The 12114-nt window shown below is 33.4% G+C and overlaps 1 long non-coding RNA gene across 1 annotated transcript; it reads left to right on the forward strand.

The window, feature by feature from the left end:
• The first annotated feature begins 8521 nt into the window (after positions 1-8521).
• LOC111912244 (uncharacterized) lies at positions 8522-9365 on the forward strand. The gene is made up of 2 exons (XR_008230435.1): positions 8522-8740; positions 8808-9365. It is a non-coding gene; the product is annotated as an uncharacterized LOC111912244 (long non-coding RNA).
• The last annotated feature ends 2749 nt before the right edge of the window (positions 9366-12114 follow it).

The raw sequence follows: 12114 nt of genomic DNA on the forward strand, positions 1-12114 counted from the left end.
TTCACACCATTTTCTTTTTCTCTCTAGGTTTCTTTCTCTCTCTAAGGGTTTTAACCCTCCCCTAAGCCTAGGTGATCCCCTAGCACCCTAAGGAAGCCCCGAGGCTCCCGGAGTCCCGAGAAAAAGGAGTCTTTCGGTTTCGAAACGCTGCTCCAATTAAGTTCCGGATTTCGATAAAATTCATTGTAAGTGAGCTACGCTTACGCAATTTTTAATATAGCTTTCAAATAATTATAGGAATGTTATTAGGTCCTTAAAATAATTATTATGAATTATATTGAGTGTTTTAACGCTTATATAATAATAATAATAGTCAGACTAATTAATTTGTCGCAGTTATCGTTAGACTAAACCCTAGTGGTATTGGTACTAGGTTTTATCGAAGGAAATTGTTTTGAGAGTATCGAAGCGTTGTTCGAGTGCTGAGTCACCACCTACTCAGGTGAGTGGATAGTCTCTTTCATCTTACACATAGATATGAAGTATTTTAATATAAATTACGTGTTGTGTGTGCATATTATCTGAATACTTGTTGTCTATGCTGGGTGAAAGATTTTTATACATGTTTTAAATGATCTAAAGTGTATATGTATTTTATATCTACAAAATGTGTTGGGTAAAACATGGGTAGATGAAATAGTTGTTTTGTGATAACACGATGGAAGACATCAATGTTGTCAGTGATCCAGTCATCTAGTGGAGTATAGATGATGACCATGGACGATACTAAACAGTTTGGTGGAACGCTAGCAGGCTCGTAACATGTAGGTGTTTTTGAACTAGGTGCTCATTAGGTATATTTGAACTGAGTGTGTTCACTAGGTATCTTTGAACTGAGTGTGTTCACTACGTATCTTTGAACTGATTGTGTTCACTAGGCATTTTGAACTAAGTGTGCTCACTAGTTACTTTTGAACTAATTGTTTACCAGATATTTTGGACTACGTGTTCACCAGTTGTAATCTATAAGCTTTGGTAACGATGGACTTCGTGCCGATTCCTTAGGATGATCCTTAGGAATGTATGAACGAGGATTGGTTGATTCTTAGGGTAGATCCTTAAGAGTTAAGAAGATAATGAGGATGGGTAATTGGGTTGATTGTTTGATTCTTTGAACATAATAATTATATTATTGTGGGTTGAAAACCCTATGTACTCACCAGGTTTCCCAACCTGACCCACTTAGTTTATTTATATCACAGGTGTTGATATGAAGGCACATTACACTGAGAGATTTAAAGAGATGTAGATCACTAGTGTAAATAAATGTAAGTTCTGTTTATGCTTATGTTTCTGTATTGACAATGACATCCCAAATGTTTTAAAATGAATAAAATACGTTTCTTCGAAAATGTTTTAATAACGTATTTATCATGTTTTTCTAGGAACAAATTCCGCAACATTTTTATTAAAAGAAGTACTCTGATTTTTATAAAGCATAAACAAAATCGGTATTTTATGGCCGTGAAAATGGGGATGTCACAAACGTTAGTGGATGGACAAAGCCCACATGGAAGAGTGGGTCTGGGTAGAACCGTAGGTTGATATGGCGTCGACTGGGGTGATGCAGAAGAGGCATTTGGTGAGGAGGTGGCAGTAGGTAGCCTATCATCCAGAAATGAGTTGGGTTTGAGTGTAGAAATAGGCACATGAGATGCAGTAGTCAAAAAATGGGAATGTGGATTCATCAAACCTCGCATGACGTGTGATATATATATATGAGAGCTTTCCGGGTCAAGGCATTTATATCCTTTATATTGATTATTGTACCCAATAAAAATGCAAGGTATACTCCGAGGAGCCAATTTGTATGAAGAATACTTATGAAGGTATGGATACACAAGGCAACCAAAAGTTCGAAGGTTGGTGTAGGTGGGAAGCCGAGAATAAAGTAGCTCAAAAAGAGAGTGGTCATCGAGAACTTTTGTAGGCAAGCAGTTGATTATATAGGTAGCGGAGCTAAAAGCATCAACCCAATAAGAGGCTGGTATGTGCGCATGAAAGAGCATGGCTAGACCTATTTCGATAATGTGTATGTGCTTACGTTCAGCCCGACCATTTTGTTGAGGTGTATACGGACACGAAAGGCGATGAAAGGTTTCATTTTCTTCAAAAATTGTGCGTACAGTATTATTTACAAATTCCGTTCCTCCATCACTCTGAAAAACTTTGATTTTGCGAGAGAATGAGTTTGGACAAGAGTGATAAAAGCTTTCAACACATCATAGAATCCATTTTTGGTTTTGAGAGGATAAAACCAAGAGAAGCGAGAATAATCATCCACGAAAACTACATAATATAAATAACCATCAAAGATAACTGGTGCAGGCCCCCACAAGTCACAATGAATCAATCCAAAAGGGTGCAATGAACGTTTAGAATTTGCATCAAATGATAAATGTTGACTTTTAGAAAGTTGACAAGGTTTACATGAAACAGGTTTAGGCAAAACAGAAGTAACATGTAAAACACCCAGTTTATTTAGTAAGGTAATAACCTCAAAAGAAACATGTCCTAAACGATTGTGCCATAATTCAAAGGGAGCTTTCTTGGAAACACCAGAAGTTGCCATGAAAGCCATTGGAGTGTCTCGAAGAACATACAATCCATCTTCACATAGGCCCTGTGTGATCACTTGCTTTGTTTTTCTGTCCTGAATGTGAAAGAAGGGTTAAGAAAACAAGACATCAACTGGGTAATCCAAGGTAAGCTTGCTAATTGATAATAAACTTTTGGTCAATTTGGGAATAACAAGAACATCACGTAATAGAAGATTTTTCGAAATAGATGAGTGACCAATTTGAGAGACAAGTAAATGATTACCATTACCAAAGAGAACTTGCATGTTACCCATGTGAGGAGCCGTTTGAGAGATATTCTGAGTAGAGGGTGTCATGTGAGTTGTGGCCCAGGAGTCCACGTACCAATTGGGACTTCCATTATTGACATGACATTGAGAGGTCAATGCCTGTGCTAAGTTGGAATCATTCACAGGGGTATTATTGGCATAAGTGTGCAAGTTTGGGCATGAGGAGGCATAATGCCTGTTATTTCGACAAAGCTGACAGTGAGGAGGACGGCGGCCTCCTCTTCCTCGTCCGCTGTTGGAGAACCCTCGAGAGTTGCCACCACGAGAATTGCCACGACCATGATTGTTGGAGAATCTGGATTGTTGAGAGACAAAGGCAACTGGTGGAGTAGTGGTGGAGTATAGAGTTTGAAGAAATAATTCATGCCCCCCGACTTGAGCTACAAGATCACGAAAACTCAGTGCAGGTATGGAATTTCTTATGGCGGTGGAAAAAGTCTCAAAAGAAGCACCCATTCTACAGAGAAACCAATGGATTTAATCCATGTCATCAACCAGGTATCCAATTGCAGAAAGTTTGTCACAGGAAGTTTTAAACTTTTGACTATAATCAGAAACTGAAGAGGTACCTTTGGTCATGGTTCATAGAGAGTCACGGAGAGAGTGAATATGTTCAACAGAGGAGTTGTTGTATGCTTTTTCCAGAGAAGACCAGATGGCATGTGTTGTAGATAAACCAAGGATCTCAGCTGCTGCTTCTTCGGTGAGGGATGAATCGAGAAGGATCAATGCACACTGATCCAGTTCTAGCCATATAGAGTAGGCTGGGTTGGAGGTGGATTTACCTTCAACTTCAATATGTTCCGGTGGGGCAACAGAGGTGCCATCAACGTGGGAAGTGAGATTTTGATAAGAAAAATAAGGGAATCATTTGATTCTTCCATAGCAAATAATTGGTAGAAGAAAGTTTGATAGGAATCATGTGTAAGAGGGTATTCATGGTAAAAGTACCGTCCTGTGAAGTAGACATGATGAAGGTACCAGGGAAAAAAAAACAAAAAAACGAGGGAGGGTCTGAGGGAGAAAAGAAAAGAAAAAACGAAGAAGAAGACGATAAGAAAGTTTGTTAGGCTGATACCATGTGATAATGTGATAACAGATTAAAGAACCACACACATAATCTCGTGTGAGCTTTGTATATATAATGAATAATTACAAAATAAAGGGTAAGCTATAAAATACAAGATAAATACAACATTTAACATTTGTAGATCGATGTTATCTAATACATGACTTTTTAATTTATTTCTAATATATATTATAAATTGGTTAATAATGTTAAAGTAATGTAAAAACTAAAATTTAATTATAAATTAACTAACCAACAATATTAAAATATTTTATTTTATTTCTATTATAAAATTATAACTTTAACTTTTTAACATATTATAGTCAACTTGTTAGTTCATATATATTGTTGGATGTGAGCAGTTGTCATTTTAAAGTCATAAATTTTGCATAATTTATGATTTTATGCAAAATAAGTAAATTATTAATTTCAATATAATGTTAAACGGTTAACCTAAATCAAAATTTCAGTTAAAAAATCGAGAGACTATTTTTATAAATAGTTAAAAGGTATAAATTATAGTGTTAAACCTAAATAGTAATCATAAATTAATAAAAAAACATGAATCTATTTTTTTAATCATTAATAATTTTCAAATAGCTTAAAAATAACTTACAATAAAAATAGTTAAACCTAATATATATATATATATATATATATATATATATATATATATATATATATATATATATATATATAAAGTTACAATGTTATCTTTAAAAACAAAAACAATGTTTGTTGTTTTGAATAATTACAATCAAAGAAACTAACAATATTCATCGAATAAATTTTAAAAAAGTTAAATTTCTTAAACAAAATTAAAATAAATAAGAGTTTTCAAATACGTTATTTTAAATGACTCACAACAATAATAGTTAAAGGTAACATTATACACCAAAATTATATTGTTACCGTTAAAAACAAAAACAATATTTGATGTTTTAAACAATTAAAAGAGTAAATTACTGAAATCGTCCTTGTGGTTTGGTCAAAATTGCACGTTTAGTCCCTAAGTTTTTTTTTTGTACTCGGGTCGTCCTTGTGGTTTGATTTTGTTGCGTTTTTCGTCCTTGTGGTTTGATTTTGTTGCATTTTTCGTCCCTTTCATACATAAAGTTAGGGACCAAACATGCAACTTTTACCAAACCATAGGGACAAAAAACGCAACAAAATCAAACCACAGAGACGATCCGAATGCAAAAAAAAGTTAGGGACCAAACGTGCAATTTTGACCAAACTACAGGGATGATTTCAATAATTTACTCCAATTAAAATGATAGAAATTATAATTTTAAGCAAATAAATTTTTTTAAATTAATTAATTAATCAGAACAACAACTATAAATATCATTAATTCATATATTATATTTAATTTTATTATTGAGTAACCCGCAGGTAGATGCCATTAAGAAAATTGAGATAATACACTACAAGAAAAAAGGGTATTAGCGGCGACAAAAATCGCCGCTATTGCTCACCGAAGTCGCCGCTAATACCTTTACCCGCGACACGTCGCCGCTACCGACTCGTTGCTATTGCTCAAAAAGTCACCGCTAATGTTCATCGTCGCCGATAATTCTCCATGTCGCCGCTATTTCCTTTTTTTATTTTTTTTTAAATCAGCCATTTTCGGGTGTCCAAAAACTAATACATAATAACGTTAAATCCAGAAAAACCGATACGTTAAATGCAGAAAAATGATTACATAACATCCATGTTTTATAATACTATACATACACCAAAATAAATAACAAAATTCTTATATATTTATGTCATACTACAATCTCTAATAAAAGATCAAACTAATACGATGTGTCATAATCCCCGCCACCCACGTTCCCTCCTATAAGTTCCGCAATAAAGTCCAGATCATTTGACATTGATGGAAGATTCTCCAACCACATAGTAAATAACAACATATAAACTTATAAGTTAAAATATTAACATAAACCAAACTAAAAATTACCAAATGATAAGAAAACTGTCAATTACCAATTTATCTATATATCAAGAAACTATAAAATTAACAAACCAACTAACATTAACCTTTCAAGTTAAACTCTGGATCCTATTTGTTTTTCGTTTATTTTTTCCATTATGAAAATGTAGTTTACACACTGTATACAAATATACTCCAAATTGCATACAAATACACACATACATACATTGTACGCATATATACATATTTTTTATACACATAAAACAACCATCAACACAATCTAAATTGCATACAAATACACACATACATACATTATACACATATATACTTACTTTTTATACACATACATATATGAAATACACACATATTTCATACACATATATGAAATACACACACACACACACACACACACACACATATATATATATATATATATATATATATATATATATATATATATATAATGCACACATAAATGCAAACACATACAACAAATTACAAAAAATGCACCTGTGGTCCCCAAAAATTTGCCATCTTTTAATTGGTGGTGGTAGTCTTCGGTGCAACAATGGTGTGGTGGTGGTGTAACTTAAGATAACTAAAACCAACAAAAAAACAATTAGGTCTAGAATTCTGGTCAAAAGTGAAAGAGAAAGAGAAATGAGGGAAGAGGGAATAAGGAACATATCGTAGTCGGTGACAGCAACACCCGACAGTAGCCTCGGTCACAGTGGAGGAAAAATCTATGATGAAAATATTTTGTGCAACTAATCATAAATAAAAGTAGAAATCGATAGTAAAATAGAAGAAAAAGAAGAAATGAGGAACAAAAACACAAACCACAGAGGAAATCGACAACAATAGTGTCGAAATTAATGTCACAGTGGAATCATTGGAGATGTGGAATTCGGGAGTTTCCAGTGGTCTATAGGCGTTGTTGGTATGTCTTCTAGCCTCCGGGAAACTCGATTGAGTGAAAATGGTCGAAGACAATGGATAAAAACGCGGACAAATGAAAGTTGTGAAAGCAGAAATAGGGTGTTATTTATGTCGACCTTTAGCGGCGACATCAATAACGGCGACAATTTTCAACCTTTAGTGGCGACAAATTATCGCCGGTATTGGTTTTGCCCGAAAAGGAGGTCCCAATCGTTGGATTAGATACTCAATCGTACAATTGAGGTTTACCAAAAGGAGATAACGCGGATTCGGACAACAAGGTATTAGCGGCGACACAATTAGCGGTGACAGTGGCATTTAAGGGCGACAAAACATAGAATTTTAAAAATGTCTATATTATCATATAATTTAAAATAAACAATCCTCATACAACTTCACAGCCATCAAAAACACGAGCGGTAGAAAAAATTCATCATACTTACCATTCTGTTTATTTCTGATTGCTAGCTACATAGAGAATCTTAAAGAGAAAAATTGAAATCTTTATGTTAAACTGCCAAAAGAAAAAAAATCAAATTTGTCTCTGAACAATCAATAAGATTTTTTATGAACTTCATTATCGATATGGAAAAAGTTAAACTACTATAAACCTTTCATGTCGTTTTTGGCTTCAAAATAATCCATGGTTGTAAAAACCGGTCTAAGGTGGCCGATTAATCGGTGCCTAGACGCTTGACGGTTCCCAACCGCCTACAAATAAGTGTTTGAAGGTTGGCTAAGCGCTTTTGGTCAATATCGGTCAAACTCGGACCAAATCGGACATAATCGGCCAACTCGGGCTTCAAATCGGTCCAAATCACTCTAGCCCACTCTAAAGAACTCGTTGGCCCAATAGAGCCAACTAGCCAAAAGCTCAGCTGATTTTATTTTTAAAAGAGATAGATCCCCCTTTTATAAGGTATTTATGCCTTCTTTTATTTTCCCACCATAGATATGGGATATGTGCAATACATTTTTTTGTGTAAACTTCCCCTGCTACACCTACTTAGGGGTCGTTTGATAGTTGCTGACTAAGAAAGTGCTGATTGAGAAAGGTCTGTCTGAGTAATAAGTTCTGACTGAGTAAGAAACTATGCTGTTTGATTATACATCTGAGTGAATGTGCTGACTGATACAAAATGACCATTTTACCCTCATGCTCTTTATAATAATAATAATAATAATAATAATAATAATAATAATAATAATAATAATAATAATAATAATAATAATAAAAGTAATAATAATAATAATAATAAAAGCAATAATAATAATAATAATAATAATAATAATAAAAGTAATAATAATAATAATAATAATAATAATAATAATAATAATAATAATAATAATAATAATAATAATGTATACAAAAAACTTCCAGCATAATCGACATTAAATATACTATTTTAGAGATTAAAACACAAAAAACCCTTTAGCTTGCTGGTAAACATCATTCTATGTATAGAGGAGACCCGAGTTCAATTCTCGTAACCCTCAATTACACTTGTTTTTATCCAAGGCCAAGGGTATTATTGTAAAGTCTTGCTTTCTTTCTCAGTCAGCCTCCTGCCAACTCCTTTCTCAGTCAGACATTTCTTACCGAGTCAGATGACCAGAATTGGATTATCAAACACATTTTGCTGACCGAGTCAGCAAAAAATGTCTGACTTGACTCGGTCAGACGCATATCAAACGGGGCCTTAGTCGATTATCACCAATTGTCGGCCACCATCACTGGTTCAACTTCACAGCAGAGAAATCAACGTCACCACCTTCATCCGCCATCACCACCGTATACCATCCTCACCATAGTCCCACCGAACCACCTCAGAACAACTGAAAGGTCATTTCCTGAACATTTCCATAGGAGCAGCCTCCTTACAATCACACGAACCAAGAAATAAGAAGAAAAAGGGATAAGGAGGTTGGGTTGTTCTCTTTATTTCATTAGGAAGACGGGAAAGCCATCGACATGATCCTTGTTGTTGCAGGTTTCCTTGTTGAAGACGATGAATAATGGCAGTAGGTTGTAAGCTCGGATGAATTAGGTTGCACAAGTGGAGGGCTCTACGAAGAGAAATGTAGAGACAACCTCTTTTTTTCGTGGGTAACCAAAAACCAAGGAATCTAATTTCTTTCATTTTGTTTCCTTTAATCAACAACTTCATAAAACAATGAGATGAAATATCCTTCCTCATTTGTTCTTTCTTCATCTCTTTCTGGTTCGAGGTTTAGATTTTTTGTGTCGGTTGTAACAGGTAGGGCAGAAGTGGTGGTGATGTTGGTTGGAATGAAAACGAAAAAAAAAAACATGAAAGACGCACACAACCTGTTTGATGAAAATCCTCAAAGATTTTATTGTTGTTCTTGGCTTAAGAATAGGGGTTGTTTGAACCATACTTTTTGCTAGAGTTTATTGAACATGGATGTTGATAGGAGAATTGTGTTGGGTTATTTGTTTATCAAAAAATTTCTTACCAGATTGAATCTTGTTGACTGATTATCAACATTCTAACTCGTGATTGTGTTTAACCATCAAGTTTAGTTCTTCTTTTGTTTTCAATTTTAATATGTCTTGCTAGTATTACCATTTAATGTTATGTTCTTAGGATATTTATTATTTTTTTTAATAATTTGTTTAATATTTAATGGTCCCCGATTAATCTCCGCCTAGCCGATTAATCCCTTGACCTAGTCCACCGCCGAACCTACGTCGAGCAGCGTTTTCTGCAACCTTGAAATAATCATAATAATACTAAAAATGAAAAAAATATTTTTGACCTTCAAAAGTTAAACAGTAATTGTATAAGTTATTGGAATTACAAAAGACCCCATATATATATATATATATATATATATATATATATATATATATATATATATATATATATATATATATATATATATATATATATATATATATATATATGTATATATATATATATATATATGTATATATATATATATATATATATATATATATATATATATATATATATATATATATATATATATATATATATATATATATAATTTATGCTCATCAATTGCTTTTCATATTCCTAACCCAACTCATCATCAAGTTTATAAACAAAGAGCTAATATTTACAATTTCAAATCAAGAAGCAAATCCCCTTGAAAGAAACAATAATGTCAGCCTCTTCTTCATCATCAGAAGTAAGCTTGAAGCTTCTGATCGACACCAAAGCAAAAAAAGTCTTATTTGCAGAGGCCAACAAACCGTTCGTGGATTTCCTCTTCCACGTCCTTTCTCTTCCTATTGGTACTGTGATCAAGCTTCTCAACAAGACCTCGATGGTGGTCACTCGGAAAACTCTATGAAAGCATCGAGAACCTGAGTGATACATATATGCAACCAAACCGAAGTAAAAAAAGTTCCGTTTTGAACCCCAAAACCGTGAAATATGGGGCTTATGTCCCACTTTTGCTACCACCCAATGATCACAATATTCCAATGGCCCAGAAGTTTTACAGATGTAATAGTAGTTGTTATTCCAATGTAACTGATGATCCATTGATCCTACTATTCTGTGTCCTCGGTGCCGACTTTATTACATGAGCACTCAGTTGACCTTTGTCGGTGGTGGTGGTATGTTGAATGGGATGGCGGAGGGTGGTGGTTTTGTGAAGGGGGTGGTGACTTATATGGTTTCGGATGATCTGGTGGTGAAGCCAATGTCCACCATATCTAGCATTACTATGTTGAATAAGTTCAATGTGAAGGAAGTTGGTTGTCTTGAGGAAAAGGTGGTTTCTTTGGAGATGAAAGAGGTATTTAGTTGCATAGATTGCTTATTTCTTTATCGGCTAATAGCTTGTCAAATTCATCGGTTCTTGTAACTATTTTTCAATGTGTTATTAATGTTTTACCAGTTTATGTTAACCATTTGGTAATATAATGCATGCTTTGGTAATAAAACGGTGGCATTGAATTATCTGTTTGAATAAATTAACTAGTAAATATCCGTTGTATTTAAATTTAAAGTGGTAGCATAAACAAGTGTTTTACTTTGTAGGGTCTGATGTTGCTCAAGGCCTCATTTCAGAGCAAGAATGTGCTTACGAGTGTGTTCCTGGAGTAATGGTTAAGGGTGCTTGTCACTGTTTCCTCAATAAAAGTTAGGAAACTTGTTATAGAGTTTCTAAAATCAGTATGTTTGGTATTCAATCTTCAGAAATGTTCTGGTTTTTCACCTTTATGTTCTTGATTCCAACTTTATTTTGCAAATGCGATGCATATGGTTGTTGATTCCTAGTTTTATTCAGTTTTTACTAGTTGCACTCTGTATATGCCTAAAAACTATCCACCAGAATCATCTTTTTTGCCTTAAAAATCTGCATAGATACTAAGTTCTTTCTTTCGATGTTTCAAAGTTTCATTCAAATGCCGGTAGTTCTATACTTAACTATTATCGTGTTTTATTTTTATAAATTGATATTTGTTCTCAAAAAATGTTATATCTAAACAAATGCTTTTGAATAATAGGAAAGTAAAAACTGTTTTCCCTTGTGTCTAAATTTATGGTCAGTTTGATAATCTTTTTAAATTGGGAGGCTATGATTGGCCTCTTAGCTAAAAAGGTAGCTAAAAGGGTATATTTTGAAAGTTTCAAAAAGTTTCTAAAAACTATTTAAGTAATTAAAAAAAAATAGTTTATAAATTATTTTTTAGTTTGATAAACATAACAACTTATAACACTCAAAAAATAACATATCTTATCATCTAGTTGTGACACGCCTAACACAATCTAAATTTTGGATGATTAAAAGATTAGTTATTTGTGAAATAATATAGATTTTTAAATATCTAATATAAGTAAAATCATGATTATGCAAAATAATCATCGACTATTTCTTTTAAAAACGTAAAGACAAAATTGCAAAAATTGTTCCTGTGATATGTAATTTTTTGGAGTTTTAGTCTAAACCCCGAGTTATTTGGATTCATGTCTTTTTGGAGTGGTTTGTATGTGAAGATAGTCAATTCGAAATTGAAATGACTATAATACTCTTGGGGTATTTATTTTTTATTTTTCTTTCATTTTTTTAAAAATTTAATATTAATTTATTTATTTTAACAATTAAAAAAATAATAAAGGATCCATCTCTCCCTCTGATACGTATTCCGGGCCATACCGAAGGTCTCCTCCATGGCCGGACCCATCAAAGATGTTATACATTAAAAACGGAAGCCCTTTTGTGATACTCTTGCAACACTCTCCACAATGTCATTAATGTTTTGCATGGATATGCACGTAACACCCACGGATCCATTTA

Source organism: Lactuca sativa, chromosome 2 (assembly GCF_002870075.4).
Source record: "Lactuca sativa cultivar Salinas chromosome 2, Lsat_Salinas_v11, whole genome shotgun sequence".
NCBI lineage: Eukaryota > Viridiplantae > Streptophyta > Magnoliopsida > Asterales > Asteraceae > Lactuca > Lactuca sativa.